At 42.3% G+C, this 17,787-nt stretch overlaps 1 pseudogene; it reads left to right on the top strand.

The window, feature by feature from the left end:
- Positions 1-6,275: 6,275 nt before the first annotated feature.
- LOC105036354 (uncharacterized) overlaps positions 6,276-17,787 on the top strand; it is a 21,376-nt pseudogene continuing 9,864 nt past the window's right edge.

The following is a 17,787-nucleotide window of genomic DNA, read 5'->3' as shown; positions in this document are numbered from 1 at the left end:
TTCTATAATAAAATATCATTCATCCAATTTATGCATCATTACACAAATCATGTCAGAAAAATATATTATAATTTATCGATAAATTTAAAAAAAATGAAGCATCACTTACCTCATACGCATTCCAATAAATCTACATAATTCTAAAAATTTTCTTCCAAAATTTTTTGTTCATAGATCATATCACGATATCCCATGATCAAACATTCATAATCCTATACAGAATCAATTCCAATAATTAGAAAGGATATGCATAATTAAGAAAGATAGAATTGATGGATACCCGCATCCTATAGTCTAGATTGACTCGGTCATCTAATTTCATCTGATCAAAATTTAATTAGGACATAGATGGTCCAAAATTTATCTATCGTACCAAATCAGATTTTCAAAGTGATAGGATCAAGATTCTTTCATTGAGTTCATAAATCAAGTAGAGAGAGAAAAAAATTAGAGGAGAGAGAATTTATGAGGTACAATATAAATTGATCACGTGACACAGTCCAACATCACGATTGATTTAATCAAAATGATCTAATCAAGTCATAGTTAAATCAGTATACAGATGATTCAAAATAAAATCATGGATGATCAAATCTAGTGGTTCATAGTTTGATCGAGATGCTGGTATACTGCCTGATGACTATGGATCAGGATGCTTTCATTAGAATCATTCAAACTAATCATGACTCTTTTCATAATTCTAAAAAATCTTAAGAAAAAGAAATAATCTAGAGAGAGAATATTTTAGAGAGAAACTAGAGAAAGAAAGAGAGGAAAGAAGAGAATAAAGGAGAGAGAGTCTTTTTTTCTTTTTTTTTCTTCTTCTTCTTTTTTTTTTTCTTTTTCTTTTCTTTCTTTCTCTCTCTTTTTTTCTTTTCTTCTTTTTCTTTTTTTTCTTTTCCTTTTTCTCTTTCTTCCTTCTTCTTCTTTGTTTGTTTAAACCAAACAGGAGATTGTGGTCCACCTTTTTGTTCTTTGGACCGGAAGCCGTGTCCGACATGGTGGTGGCCGACGACTGTCAGGGTTGAGACGGCACAGCCCAAGAAACCTAGACCGACGGTCGACGGTGACCACTGGTACTGAAAAATCAAAGAAAAAGAGGGCGGAAATAGCCGAAACAGGGGATGTTTTTTCTCAAAGAAATTCGGTGATTGCCGGTCGAAAATTTGAATTCAAAGGTTGAGGAAGATGGCAACATAATTTAACTTCTAGATTAGAGTATCTTACCTCTTTATCCGGTGGTATTTAGCCCAAATTCCATCAGCATGAAGAGCTTCATTCGAAATCGATAAAGAAAAAAAATGAGAGAAAAATCGATGAGGGAGAGAGGGATCTCAGCATCCTCTTGGCGGTGGATGCTCACGGAAGGGAGGGAATGAGGGTCTCCTCTTATAGAGGAGCCCTAGAGTTTGGCTCAAACTCCTCTTCATCAGAGAAGAGGACTCCCGTCGGGAGACTTCTTTCTGATGTTTCTTCCTTTTTTTTTATGCTTTAAAATCTGTGCATAGTTGGGTTACTCTTTGAAGTTGGGCTGGATTAGTTTTGGTTTGGGATACCACACGCCCCCATAGATTTATAGTGAAACTTTTTTTTTTTTTATTAGTTTCTATTGGATATTAAACAAAGGCGATGGTATAGATATATAGAAGAAGAAAGATGATGGGCAGCACGGTTGGGTAAAGGTTCCTCCCACTTCGGTCGGTGGGCGCACGCCAGTCGTTAGGGAGGCGATTCTAGAATTGTAGTTCTCCACCAAGATACGAGCCGGAGTGGTAGCAAGATGAACGAATCAGGAACATTTCATGGCGTGAAAGGGGATTTTTGGTATTTTTTAAAGCCATCTCATACCAAAACTATTGGGTTACGGTAAGTAGGGACTAGAAGTTACAGTTTTGGTCAATGGGGAGTTTTATTTATAGAGACATCAATCGAGGGGTCGCTAATTAAATACCCATATTTTTTATAGTATCCTTTATACTCTTCAGATTTGGAGAAAATGAATGACTAAGTTATTAAATATTAAATGATGGAGGAATTGGAAATGAGGATGGGATATTTAAATAACAACCTTAAATGCCTATTTTACTGGCTGGTGGAAAAATGATTTAGTAACTTGTTAAATGGATAAGAATTTTTTCTATTTCATGGATGAAGGCTATATATGAAAAATAACTTATTTATCTTAAAAAGTATAAGAATATAAATAGATTGATTAATGAAAAAATTGATCAATTTTTTTATAATATTTATTCATAAATGGGGGGAGTCAAAAGAAAACCATTCTCAAAACAATGCTGTTGTTTTGCAAAAAATTAAAAGGTTAGAGTGGGGAGGTTTTGGACGAGTAATAGTTCGAGAGCCATGCCATTGTCGCCACGAGAAAACGTAAAACAACAGATATGTATCTAATTCCTATGCAAATATAGATGCTATGAAAGCAGAGAAACTGAGACCAACCATAACATGGGACACAATCGTCGAGTACTAACTAGTGGAGTGCAGGTCACCAACCAAATGGCGTCCAAAGCGCATCCCAGTTTAAGGCAAGTCTGGAAATGAACAGCTCACCAGCTCTTAGATCTCTCTTTCGCTTTCAGGAGACTTTTTGATCCCTTTCTCCAAACTGCTTCATTCTCTACATCGCACTAGACAGGTATGATGCATCCAAGGCAACTACTAGCTGACTTCACCTCGGTGGTCTATATTTAATCCAATTTTCTCAATAAAACTAATCAAGATTCACTAATCTTTGTATACCAATTATGACATACAAGGAAATGTCGAGGATATTAACACATATATACAAGCCAAACTCCTTATCTTCTACATAAATTTCATTTACACATATATAAAAAACTGTTGCGGCCAATCGCCTCGTCGTCCGATCGCCGGGAAGCGTGCACCTGCAAAATGAAGTCCGCACTGACCGGAGGCGGCTCTGGCGGGGACCCTCCGACGGTCAAGTCAGAGAGGTGACTGGGCAACAGTGAAATGTAGACAGAGAGCTCTTATCGAGAGAGAGAGAGAGAGAGAGAGAGAGGAGCGAGCCTGCGTTTTTGGGAGAGACGGAGCGGATCCCTCCTCTGCACTGTTGCCTTCCTCGGTTTATATAGTGGAGCACGGTATGGCGCCGTCATTAATGGCGTGGACAAGTGAGAAACTGTCAACTCACTGTGGACTGTCAGGGTCGTCGTGAAAATGTCATGTCGCCGTGTGGCTGTCCAATCACCAGGGTTGACAATGCCCTCGGCGGGACAATGCCTCTAGGTAACCGCGCCGCATGTCCGTGTCAGAGCTGACAAGGTCTGGCGGCTGTACGGCGGTTGGAGGAGCCGACCGACCCAAAGTCGGTAGCCAGCTGAGTGGTGTCGGCGCCCCCGTTGGTCGGCGAGCCTTCCGTGAGTCGGCCATCGGACCTCAGGGTTCAGTCGGTCGGAGAAAGGTGCGCCCGACGTATCCTCAGTCGGTCGTGAGCCGATAATTAGCCGGTGATGGCATCCGTCAGTCGGTCGCCCCGACCGACGATTGGTCGGTCTGTCGGCCAGTCGAAGTTGTCCGTCGGAGTCGGTCGGGCCGCCAGTCGGCCGGTCGGGCCGTTAGTCGGTCGGGCCGCCAATCGGTCGGGCCGCCAGTCGGTCGATCGGGCCGTTAGTCGGTCGGGCCGCCAGTCGGTCGGGCCGTTAGTCGGTCGGGCCGCCAGTCGGTCGGGCCGTTAGTCGGTCGGTCGGTGGGTATCCCCCAACAGTTGCCCCCCTCCACTCCTAAGTCGGGTGGTGAGCTGGCCGATGCTTTCATTCGGGCAGCAATCCCGGACGACTGGGAGTGGATTTGTCGCATGCGTAGATCCGACCGTACCGCCGGCTGATCCGATGTCATACGCCTCATAAATGCCAAGCGATCCGGACGTCTAGTCGGTGTCAGAAGTCACGTCGGCGTCAGGTGTCAAACGTCACGTCTTGTCGTCATCAGACGTTACGTCGGTGTTAGAAGATCGGGCGCCGGACGATACGGCGTCAGACGACCGAATATTCGGCGCCGATCGTGGGAGAGTGGGCCACTGTCAGGCGTCCCATCGGGAACGCGAATCGGTGCGGGCGCATAAATGCGAAGCCGCGCCCCGCGTGCCGCGTGTCGAGGGTAGTTGGCCGGCGCCCCCCGCATTTAATGTGGGCGGTGCGGCCGTCCCGGGACGGGGCGCGCCGAATCTTCCGCCAACCGGCGGGCGCCACGCGTCGTGCATCCGCGGGTCTCCGATCGGCGTGGAAGCATCTCGGCCGTCGGTCGGCCATATATATATAGGACCTCCCGGACCCATGACCCACACTTGCCATTTCACTGGGGAAACTCTGTCCGGGCGATTTCTCAGTCGTCGCGGGCAGAGCTCTCCTGCTTCCGGAGGGATCCATCTGGTTCGTGGTCCCATCTTCTTCTTCTTCCTCTTCTTCTCTTTCTTCTTCTTCTTCATTCGGTTCCGGTGCAATGACCAGGAAACCGACTCAGGGAGCTCGATCGGGGAACCCGACCGACGACTCTCGATCGGCTCCGGAAGATGAGGCCTCCTCGCTTTCGGGGCCGAATGTCGATCGGCTTCGGGAGCAATATCGCATCCCGGAGCAGTTTCGGCTCTCCGCTCCAGGGGCCGGCGGTCGGGTTAACAGCCCTCCGCCCGGCGATCTGGCGCTGTATGTCGAAGACCTTCGCGCGGGTCTTCGGCTTCCAATTCCGGAGTTTGTCTGAAATTTATTAGATTATTACGGACTCTGTCCGGCGCAACTGGCGCCGAACTCTGTCCGTCTGATCATCTCCTTCGCATTGTTGTGTCAGCTCCTGCTGACCAACCCTCGCGTTTCACTCTTCCGGGCATTCTTTGTGCTCCGACCCCACCCTAAAGCCCGAGGGTGGTGGCTCTTCAACCCCCGGAAGGGTCTTGCCTTCATCACCGGTCTTCCATCATCTATTCATGGGTGGAAGAATCAATTCTTTTTTATTTCCTCCTCATCTCCTTGGGGCTTTCCTTCCCGCTGGGGTGTGCCCCGAACCGAAGCCAACGACAACAGCCGGGTGGAGGCGGACGACCGGGAGGACTTCCACCGACTGAAAGACATGTCGGTCCCGAAGCAGAGGGAGCTTGTTACCGAACAAGCTCTCTATGATGCCGGCTTGAGTCTGGTCCCCCGAATAGGTATCGCCCGATCCCCCGATCTTTCTTTTTGTTCGGCTCTTGGTCCGGTCTTTAACATTTTTGTCGGTATTGCAGGGACACCACTAAGGATGCGGCCGACAGACGCCGAGATTCGACGGTTCGCGACGAGGAAGAGGCCAGCATCGAGGGCCGGTCCTTCGTGCCCCCCGAAGAAACCTGCTCCAGCCGCGCCGACCGTCGAGGCGTCGGCGACCGACCAGTCGGAGCCGGTAATAGCCCTCGCAGCTCCGACGGTCCACATGGAGGAGAGGCCGACTGAGGAGGCGGCCGAGGGAACATCGGTGGCTTCGCCGGTGCGGGTGGAGCCGGATGACGTTCGGGAAACCGAGCATCGTCCGGCGGCGTCCGTTGGCGCAACGGGGGGCGCTGGGTTGAACTCAAGCGTCCCCTCGCTGTCGGTCCCGTCGATCGGGGCAGCCGATCGGGGGAAAGCCCCGATGGAGCCCGCGGAGGAGGATAGATCGGGGAGCCGCTCAGTGCCTCCCAGCGCACATTACCCCGAGGGTGCGTCGGCGTTGGCCGACCACAACCTTGCGAGGAGGTTGTGCCAGGGGATCCTCCTCCCAGCCGACGTAGAGTCGCTGAGGTCTCGGCAGGTGACCGAGATGCTGTCGCAGTTCTACCCGACCATGGTGGAGGTAAGCTTCGCATCATATTTTCTTTCTCTTAGAAAATTTTCCTTGTTATGTGATCCTGACGAAGCTTTTTCCATCGGCAGCTGATCTTCACGATATCAGAACTGGAGGCCGGGTATCGAAGGTTCGGCAACGTCCGGGCAGCCTTCAAGGAGAGGTCGACGGCGGCCGAAGCCGAGAGGGCGATGTTGGCCGACCAGCTTCAACAATCGGCCGACCGGGAGGCCAAGTTAGTTGACGAGGCCTCCCGGCTTGGGTCCGAACATCGGTCGGCCAAGAAGGAGGCCAGGCATAAGGGTTGGGCCGTGCGTCGTCTTCGACGCGAACGGGACGGCACCACCGCCGAACTCCAAGGGGAACGCGAGCAACTTCGGGTCAGCCTGGAGAAGCTCGTCGAAGCCGAAGAGGAGCTATCCATCGCCCAGATCGACGCCGAAATGGTGAAGGTTGAGGCAGAGTCGGCGAGGGAGTTGCTCGCCCGTGCGGAGGACGAGGCAAGGTCGGCGAAAGAGTCGGCCGATCGGGCGGTGGAAGACTTCCGGGCTTCCGACCAATACCGGGAGGAGATGCTCGAGTCGGGCTTCGCCTCATACCGGGTCGGGTTCGAGGACGGTCGGGACGCCGTCCATGCCTTGTACCCGGAGCTGGACGTCAGTCGCGTCGTCCCGTCGTTAGCCGAGGAGGAAGGAGCCGAAGGGGAAAAAACCGAGGAGATGGCCGACCAGCCGTCGGGAGGCATCGTCGTGGCGGAGGAAGCCATCCCGGAGCAGGTGGCGCCGACCGATATCCCCTCGCCGACCGAAGCCCCTCCTTCAGCCGCCGACCTAGCACCGCTTACGGCCGACACGCCGATCATCCCCGATCCTCCGTTGGTCGAAGAGATCGACTAGGACAGATGATCGGGCCCTGCCGACTGCCTTTTGTTTTTCTTTTTTCCTGAAGTACTTGTAATTGGGCTTCGACCCGACTTTGTAATTCTCTTTCAGTTTTGAATGAAACTTTTTCACTTTCCCCTTTTGTTTGTAATGTCGCATATGTCTGTAATGTTGCATGCCCATGTGAGTCGCTAACTTAAAATAAGTCGCTAACTGCCATATGTCGGTTAGGACGTCGGGCAACTTGTGCCGACCCGAAGGTAAGGCGGATCCCGTCTTTAGATCGGCTTCTGGTAGTCAAAGCTGATCATCGGGAGCCACGAAGGTAGAGTAAGTACCGACTTCAGATCGAACTTTGATGGCCGAGATCTGACCGACCGTGATTACGGTTCGGCAGTCGGGTCCTCTGACTTGAAGTCGTCCGGCGCATTCAGTCGGAGAGCGACGATAAGTCGGGCCCCGATACCCTGGTGTCGGGTACACCTCCGTGCCTCGTGATATACGGTGGTAAGCCGCATATCCTTCGGCCGACTGTGGCTCGGTCGGCAAGTCGTAGATGCGACTAAGGTCGCGTCGTGTGATAGACGGTTGTTGCTCCTAGATTGATTTTGATGATTACAAAGCAGATTGAAGGGATACAAACAATTGAAAAAGTCCTTATGCTCTTCAAGGGCAAAATCATAATTTCACTAAAATCCTGATTTGATAGTATCATTTGGTAGAACAAATGATTTGAAATCTATTGGTGAAAATTTCATTATGTTTGGACTTATATTTTTGAAGTTATGAAGGTTTGAAGTGCATGAGTCGACTCATGAGTCAACTCATGACACTATGAGCTGATTGGCACGCAAAACTTTCCCATGGCACGCTGGATTTTTGGCTTGGCACGACCTGTGAGTCGACTCATGAGTCGACCCACAAGGCATGAGTCGACTCATGAGTCGACCTCTGCTGATTTGAGCCGAAAAATCCAGAAATCAGACCTTCTGGTCTGTTGCAACAGAAGTCGACTCATGAGTCGACTCCTGATGTATGAGTCGACTCATGAGTCGACCCCTGCGACGGGAAATGTCAGCAACGGCTATTTTTTTGCCCGTTTTAATTGCCTTTTATGCTTCCTAAAAATCGTCTAACGACTCTTTATCTGCCTAAATTGTTTTCTCTTGCTACTAATGCCATAAAATGCTTAAAATGGTGAAAGGAAATTGCAGATTAAATAGCAGATCAAATTGCAAAGAAAAAGAGTGAAAATTGGGAGATCAAACGTGAGATCAAAAGAGAAGAGAGGATCCTAAATCTGAGATCAACGAAATATTCAAGAAGAAGAGAGAGGATCCACAATATTCAAGAGAGTTTGTGAAAAAGAAAAGCAAGAGCATTCAAAGAGAGAATCTTTCAAGTCGATTGTTTTCAACCGTGATCTAAAGATTGTTCAAAGCTTTCAAGAGATCTTCAATCAACAATCAACCTCTTCTCAAGCATTCAAGCGTTCATCCACTTTGAGAAAATCTAAAAAAGGGGTTCTTCATTTGAGTAAAGCTTTTATTGTTATATTTGCTCATTTAAGGAGCTGTTATTGTATTAATCTGTGCTCTAAATTTTCTAACTCTTTGTGAGTTTTTGTTCTTGTTTTTGGAGGATTTCCAAAACAAGGAAAGGTTGATCCGAACCTGAAATCGGAGTGTTTTGGGTTTGCTTGTACCCGGGAAACAAGTGTTCTAGCTTGGGATAGCTAGGGTCGGAGTTTCTGACGTCTTGTATTCTAGCTTGGGATAGCTAGTGTCGGAGTTTCCGACGTTTTGTATTCGGGTTGAATACAAAGGATAGTGGATTGAAATTCTCAAGTGGGATCTTGGGGAGTGGATGTAGGTGCAAGGTTAGCACCGAACCACTATAAATCCTTGTGTTTGTGGTGTGCTTTATCGCTTTATCTTATTTCTTTATTATATCCTTGCAATACTGCTTTAGTTAATTAATATTGATTTAAAGCCATTGTTTTGTTCTTCATAAGTTATCTGTTGGGCTTAAAATTTTTAGAAACCCAATTCACCCCCCCCTTTTGGGTTGCATAGCTGGGCAACAAGTGGTATCAGAGCCAGTGCTCTAGCCCTTCTTTGATCTAACAATCAAAGAGCCAAAGATCTATGGCAACCCATGTTGGAACTTCTCTAGCTGAGGGGCAATCAACAAACCGACCTCCACTTTTCAATGGGTCTAATTACACCTATTGGAAAGCTCGGATAAAGATTTTCATACAAGCACTCGACTATGATATGTGGAGTATCATAGTGAATGGTCCTCACACACCCACCAAGATTATAGATGGTGAGGAGTCAATCAAATCCGAGAAAGAATGGGATGAGGTTGACAAGAAATTGGCACAATTAAATGCCAAAGCTATGAATATTCTTTATTGTGCACTAGATGCTAGTGAATTTAATCGCATTTCTACTTGTGCATCTGCTAAAGAAATATGGAATAGGTTAGAAGTCACCCATGAGGGAACAAATCAAGTAAAAGAGTCTAAAATAAACATGCTTGTACATAAATATGAATTGTTCAAAATAGAGCATGATGAGTCCATAACTGCTATGTTTACTCGTTTTACTGATATAATCAATGGTTTAAAGAGTCTTGGCAAATCTTATACTAACAGTGAACTTGTAAGGAAGATTCTCAGGTCACTGCCAAGAACTTGGGAAGCCAAGGTGACTGCCATCCAAGAAGCAAAGGACTTGAACACTCTACCTCTAGAAGAGCTTCTTGGATCCTTGATGACTCATGAACTTAGCATGATGCAACATCAAGAGGATGAAATCAAAAAGAAAAGAACCATTGCTCTCAAATCCACAACTTTACCTGATTATGAAACAGATGACTCTGAAGATGAAGATCAGGATGAGGAGATGGCTCTCATCACCCGGAAATTCAAGAAGTTTCTAAGAAAAAGGAAACAGGGAATGAGAAAGAAATTTACAAAAGGGGATCAAAGCATAGAAAAGGAGAAAGATCAAACCCCTATATGCTATGAGTGCAAGAAGCCAGGACATTTCAGATCCGAATGTCCTCAATTGAAGAAAGGTCCAAAGAAATTCAAAAAGAAGGCAATGATGGCGACCTGGAGTGCGAGTGATGACTCAAGCTCCGACGAGGAAACCTCAACAGAACAAGCCAATCTGTGCCTGATGGCACATGAAAATGAGGTAACTTCTGAATCCACTAGTGAATTTACTTTTGAAGAATTGCATGAAGCATTCTATGATTCAATTGATGAATTAAAGAAACTAGGGAAGAAAAACAAAGAGCTAAAATTGGAAAATCAGTCCTTAGTGAAACAAGTTGAAAATCTTTCAATTGAAAAATTCACCATGATTCAAGAAAATCAAAACTTAAAGGATGAAATAAACAGGCTGAAATCTACAGTAGATAAGTTCACCTTAAGTTCAAACAAGCTAAATATGATCCTTGATAATCAGAAAGCTATATATGATAAGGCTGGACTTGGTTATAAACCCCTGAAGAAACAAAATTTTTGAAGGATATTTATGCAAATTATTCAAGCAAAAAGTCTACAAATATTACTTGTTTTAAATGTGGAAGAATAGGACATAAATCATACACATGTCTTATTAACAAATATGCAAACACAAAGAAAATATGGGTTCCAAAAGAAACCATTCTGACTAACCTGAGAGGACCCAAGAAAGCTTGGGTACCTAAGACAGAAACTTGATCTGTGCTTGCAGGTGTGTCTAGCATCCCAAGAAGGAAACAGGAAATGGTATCTTGACAGCGGATGCTCGAGACACATGACTGGTGATGAATCACAATTCATCACGCTTGATGCTAAGGATGGAGGGATGGTCACCTTTGGAGATAATGGCAAAGGAAAGATCATCGGGATAGGTAACATTGGTATCACTCCCTCCAAATACATTGAGAATGTTTTACTAGTTAAAGGTTTAAAGCATAACTTACTTAGCATTAGTCAATTCTGTGATAAAGGGTATAAAGTAAGTTTTGAATCATCTGTATGCATTGTGACGAGTCCTATTAACGATGGCATTAAATTTATAGGACATAGGCATGGCAATGTTTATATGGTAGACTTGAATGATTTAACTAAATTAGACATGCAATGCCTAGTTTCCCTAAGTGCTAAAATAAATGAGACTAGTTGGCTGTGGCATCGTAGACTTGCACATATTAGCATGCATTCTCTTTCAAAATTAATTAAAAAGGATTTAGTTCTCGGTTTGCCAAAACTGAATTTTGAAAAGGATAGAATTTGTGATGCATGCCAATTAGGCAAACAAACTAGAGTATCATTTAAATCCAAAAACACTATTTCAACTTCTAGACCTTTAGAGCTCTTACATATAGATTTATTTGGACCAACTAGAACCACTAGTCTAGGAGAAAAACAATATGGATTTGTAATAATTGATGATTACTCTCGTTTTACTTGGGTTTTCTTTTTAGCTCACAAAAATGAAACTTTTCAAATTTTCACTAAATTTCATCGAAAAGTCACTAATGAAAAAGGATTTTTAATTCAAAATATTAGAAGTGATCATGGAACAGAATTTGAAAATCATGACTTTAAAAATTTTTGTGAAGAAAATGGAATTGGCCATAACTTCTCTGCTCCTAGGACACCTCAACAAAATGGGGTAGTTGAAAGAAAAAATAGAACTTTAGAAGAAATGGCCCGTACCATGCTTTGTGAAAGCAACCTTCCAAGATATTTTTGGGCGGAAGCTATTAACACAGCATGTTACATTTTAAATCGTGCTTTAATTAGACAATTTTTAAAGAAAACCCCCTATGAACTTTGGAAAGGAAGAAAACCAAATATTGCATATTTTCATGTTTTTGGTTGCCGATGTTTTGTATTAAATAATGGCAAAGAAAAACTTGGTAAATTTGATGTAAAATCAGATGAAGCAATCCTTCTAGGTTACTCCTCCACTAGTAAAGCATTTAGAGTGTTCAACAAAAGAACCTTAGTAGTTGAGGAGTCCATACATGTTGTCTTTGATGAATCTAACGATCCTCCTTCAAGGAAGAATGAGGGTGTTGATGATGCAGATCCACTAATAGAAGGTATGAAGGAGATAACTCTGAAAGATTCAGCAACTCCAGAAGACAAGGATCAAGAAGATGAACAAAATGAGAAAGGTGAAGAAATTCAAGAACAACCTCAAGGTACAAATGACTTACCCAAGGAATGGAGGTATGTTCACAACCACCCTAAGGAATTAATTATCGGTGATCCTATGCATGGGGTAAAAATACGTTCTTCACTTAGAGATGTACTTAATCATTGTGCTTTTGTATCTCAACTTGAACCTAAAACTTTTGAAGAAGCTGAAAATGATCATAACTGGATTAATGCTATGCAAGAAGAACTCAGTCAATTTGAAAGAAATAATGTTTGGACCTTAGTGAAAAGACCTAAAGATTATTCAATAATTGGCACAAAATGGATCTTTAGAAATAAGTTAGATGAGCATGGAAATGTAATTAGAAATAAAGCAAGACTGGTTGCTAAGGGATATAATCAAGAAGAAGGAATTGATTTTGATGAAACCTTTGCACCTGTTGCTAGATTAGAAGCCATTAGACTTCTACTTGCTTATGCTTGCTTTATGAAATTCAAACTATTTCAAATGGATGTTAAAAGTACTTTTTTAAATGGATATATTTCTGAAGAAGTATATGTAGAACAACCCCCTGGATTTGAAAATCATGCTTTTCCCAATCATGTCTTTAGATTAAATAAAGCTTTATATGGTCTAAAACAAGCACCTAGAGCATGGTATGAAAGGCTAAGCAAATTTCTACTAAATAATGGTTTCTCAAGAGGCAATGTGGATACAACTCTATTTATTAAAAGAAACCAAAATGATATGCTAATTATACAAATTTATGTTGATGACATAATTTTTGGATCTACTAATGAATCCCTTTGTCAAGACTTTGCTAAGCTTATGCAGGGAGAGTTCGAGATGAGCATGATGGGAGAACTCACCTTCTTCCTCGGACTCCAAATCAAACAATCAAAAGAGGGAATCTCCATCACCCAAAGCAAGTACACCAAGGAACTACTCAAAAGATTTGGAATGGAGAACTGCAAACCTATTGGCACACCAATGAGTCCCTCATGTAAGCTTGACAAGGATGATGAAGGTAAAAGCGTAGACTTAAAATACTACAGAGGTATAATTGGCTCATTATTGTATTTAACTGCAAGTAGGCCTGATATCATGTTTAGTGTTTGTTTTTGTGCAAGATATCAATCTAATCCTAAGGAATCTCATTTGAATGCTGTTAAAAGAATCCTTAGATACTTAAATGGTACACAAACTATAGGGTTATGGTACTCTAAGGACTCACAAATTAATTTGTTAGGATATTCTGATGCTGATTTTGCTGGATGTAAATTAGATAGAAAAAGTACAAGTGGAACTTGCCAATTTTTTGGAGTAAACCTAATCTCATGGTTTAGCAAGAAACAAAATTCGGTGGCACTGTCTACGGCTGAGGCCGAATACATTGCAGCCGAAAGTTGTTGTGCTCAAATCTTGTGGATTAAGCAACAACTCGAAGATTTTGGAATCAAACTTAATGAAACTCCAATAAAATGTGACAATACAAGTGCCATAAATCTATCTAAAAATCCAATACAACACTCAAGATCTAAACATATTGAGATAAGACATCACTTCATAAGAGAACATGTTCAAAACAAAAATATAATTCTTTAATATGTTTGCACCGAAAATCAATTAGCCGATATCTTTACAAAGGCCCTTAGTGAGGATAGATTCTGTGAAATTAGGAGAAATCTAGGAATTCTTGATCCATTTGCCTGAATTAATTTTCAAATTCCAATGATTTATGGTCAAAATTTCCTAAGAGCTCAATTTCCAACACCTTTCTTGGTCCCAAAAGCTCAGTTTTTCATTCTAAAAACTCATCTTAGAGCTAAACTCCTTCTCCCCAAATTTCAAATTTTTTTGGAATTTATTCACATTTTTCCTGATTTTCTGAACTTCATGAGTCGACCCCCATGAGTCGACTCAATGGCAAACTTGTAAATCCCACCAACTTCCATCGGGTTCATTGTTTTTAAAACGGGAAACCCTGTTTATGAGACGACTCATCTTCTCGTCTTCTCCTTCCGAAATCCATCTTCTCCAACTCCTTTTGCTCCAAATCCAAGGATCAATTCTGAGGCAATTCTCCCTCCTTCTCTCCACCAAAAATTGCCTCTTTGAAAAGAGATTTCTCGTGCTTTCTCGTTTTGCTTGGCGCGGTTGGAACGTGCCCTAGAACTTCACCGTTCATTCAAAATCCACTTCTTTTTTCCACCAAAATTCTTCTTTACTCTCTTGTGATCCCTCCTCCACTGAATTCAAGTCTTCTTGTCTGCTATTTTTTGGATATGGCTCCAAAGATGAAACTTCCCCAAAGAAGGAAATCAATCCGTGAGCCTGAGGAAATTATCTGAAAGAAAAGGCATGCTCAGTCTTCCACTGTTCCCAATCCAGTTTCAGTACCTGCTCAAGGTCCCTCTCAATCCTCCATAAGCTCCAGTGTAAATCTTCTTTCTGATAGAAAAGTAGAAATCGGGAAAAATATAGATTTTCGGTTCTTTGAGAAAGAAGGCTTTACTTTTGCTACCAAGATCAAAAATCAAGGATGGGAACTTTATTGCTCTCTTAAGGAAGTCACCTATGTTGATCTAGTCAGAGAGTTCTACCAGAACCTAAATTATAGAAACGGGTCTGTGACTTCAACAGTCAAGGGGATTGACATCTGTTTGGATTCTAGGATATTGGGAGAAATACTTCAGTTGCCTAGTGAAGGATACTCATATATGGAACTCCCAATTAAAGAAGAAGGGATCAGAATTATCTTAGGAGAAGCTTTTTCAGGAAGTTTAAACAGATTGGAAGCAAAGCTACTGTCCATTGAGATGAGGGTCCTGCATCAGATTGTGACAAAACTATTCTTTCCTAGGAGTGGTAGACATGACTTACTATCTGGCAGAGATGTATGTGTCATGTTTCATATCATCACTCAGACCCCCCTGAACCTCCCTGCACTTATGATAGAGGCCATGAGAGAAACTTTGAATAGATCCAAGGCACACTTGCCTTATGGTATGGCCCTTACTAGAGTTTTTAGGAGGTTTGGAGTTAGCTGTGAGGGGGAGACACCTACCAAGCTCTCACATATGGACACTTTCAACCAACACAGCCTGCACCGAATGGGAATTACAAAGACTGTTGGTGGTTGGATCAAGGGCTCTGAAGAAAGAGCTGAGGAGAGAGCTGAGGAAAGAGCTGAAGACAGAACTGAAGGCAGAATAGAAGAAGAAGGTCCATCTTCTCCTATACATGAATTCAGGGCAGCATCACCAGATACCACAGTTCATTCATGATACTGAGGCTGGCCCTTCTGAGTTTACTAGGATGCCCACACCAGTGTATCAGCCAGAGAGCAGAGCACCTCATTCAGAGTTCAGACTGGCTGACGATCAGATCGAGCATATTTCACAGCGTGTGGCTTCTTTGCTGTCTAGCCAGTGGAGTAGTACTTCTTTTGCACCTGGAGCTACTTCTTCTGATCAGACCATTACTCCCCACATCTCCACTATATTTCAGATGATTTCAGATCAGTCCGTCAGGATACAGCAGCTTGAGGATACAGTCTGGAGACTTACTGACAGAGTTCTTGACTTGCAGGGGCAAGTCCTTGCATTGGCCCATCCCCAGCCACAGGAGTCTACTATTGAGGTCACAGACCTCACTGCAGAGGCTGGAAGGCTCAGAGGAGCATTAGAAGGTGGATATGAGCTACTGAGGAAAGAGATCAGAGGATCGAGTGAGCATGCTACCACCCAGTTCACTGCTCTACTTCAATCTATTTCCAAAGCACTGAACGTACTTGATTCTATCAAACTCATGGTATCAGCCCTAGTATCTCAGCGTTCTCAGCCTCCCAGTTCATCTCGTTCTCCTACTCGTGGCAGAGGCAGACGGGGTAGAGGACGCACTTCTGATCCATCATCTTCTCATACCATATCTGATGACTCCGATCCATGATTTATCTTGATCATTGACTTATCTTGATCTTTACTAGGTTCTAGGAGTTAGTATCTTGTTCTAGGATCTATACCTTGGAGCCATGTATTGACATTTAGCTGGTTGAATTTTATGTATTGAAACAATTATGATATTAATGAAATCATCTTTTACCTATATCTTTGGTAATGATTATATTTTGGTTATATTTAAATCTCTGATACATTTATTGAAATATTATCTTCTCCTTGTTGTTGTTTGCTATTGATAATTGCTATATTAAGGGGGAGCAAACATCTGTGAAAAACATCTGTGAAAAACTCTAAAGAGGAAGAAATTAAAGAATATTTCAGAAAAAGAAAAGAAAGAGTTAACTATGTCTGATGATGTCAAAAAGAGGGAGAAAGTAAACAATTAAACAAAAGCAAGCAACTCATTAAAAGCAAAACCCTAAATTATGAAAGAAAAAGGGGGAGAAATTAAAAAGGGGGAGAAATTAAACAAAAAGCAAAATCCTAAATTATGAGAAAAAGGGAGAGAAATTAAACAAAAACAAAGATTGGAGAAATTAAATTAAAACAAATATTAAAGAAATTAAACAAATATTGAAGAAATTAGACAAAAACAAGGATTGAAAGATTAAACAAAACTTTGAGAAATTTTGGTATCAAGATTTGGTATCAGACAGAACTTTAACAAAAAGTTATCCATCAGAAGCAAAATCATAAATACAATAAGTATTTTTTTATATATGCTCTGATATATTTTCAAAATTCAAACTTGCTCTGATACATCTTTTGAAATTTTACTCACCTTGATACATCTTAAGAAATTTATTTTACCTCTGATACATTCTACAATTTCTTGCTCTGATACATGATAAAATTTAATCCGATACAGTGTGAAGGTTTCTCTGATAAATTTTTGATCTGATACAGTGAGAAAGTTTCTCTGATATATTATAACATTTGCTCTGATAAAGTGGTGAAATTTTCTCTGACACTTGCTCTAATACAGTGTGAAATTTTCTCTGATATATTATAAAAATTTTTCTTGCTCCGATACGTTGCAAAATCTTTTCTAATATTATTGTAAAAATTATTTTTCTTGCTCTGATACATTGCAAAATTTATTTCTCTTCTCTTGCTCTGATATATCTTGAACTCAAATGATCTAATACTCTTTTTCAATCTTTAAGAAAATGGACAAACTATTTTTGCATTTATATTACATGCCAAAAGAATCATACTCTTTTTCAAGCATATACACTTATAATGGATTCTTTTTGAAATTAATGCCATTAACACAAATATTTTTGTTCAAATATTTTGTCATCATCAAAAAGGGGGAGATTGTTGCTCCTAGATTGATTTTGATGATTACAAAGCAGATTGAAGGGATACAAACAATTGAAAAAGTCCTTATGCTCTTCAAGGGCAAAATCATAATTTCACTAAAATCCTGATTTGATAGTATCATTTGGTAGAACAAATGATTTAAAATCTATTGGTGAAAATTTCATTATGTTTGGACTTATATTTTTGAAGTTATGAAGGTTTGAAGTGCATGAGTCGACTCATGAGTCAACTCATGACACTATGAGCTGATTGGCACGCAAAACTTTCCCCATGGCACGCTGGATTTTTGGCTTGGCACGACCTGTGAGTCGACTCATGAGTCGACCACAAGGCATGAGTCGACTCATGAGTCGACCTCTGCTGATTTGAGCCGAAAAATCCAGAATCAGACCTTCTGGTCTGTTGCAACAGAAGTCGACTCATGAGTCGACTCCTGATGCATGAGTCGACTCATGAGTCGACCCCTGCGATGGAAATGGTCAGCAACGGCTATTTTTTTTGCCCGTTTTAATTGGCCTTTTATGCTTCCTAAAAATCTCTAACGCTCTTTATCTACCTAAATTATTTTCTCTTGCTTCTAATGCTACAAAATGCTTTAAATGGTGAAAGAAATTGCAG

Source organism: Elaeis guineensis, chromosome 1 (genome assembly GCF_000442705.2).
Source record: "Elaeis guineensis isolate ETL-2024a chromosome 1, EG11, whole genome shotgun sequence".
Classification (NCBI taxonomy): Eukaryota; Viridiplantae; Streptophyta; class Magnoliopsida; order Arecales; family Arecaceae; genus Elaeis; species Elaeis guineensis.
Note: the sequence above shows the minus strand (reverse complement) of the source record. Positions and strands in the feature narration are given on the sequence as shown.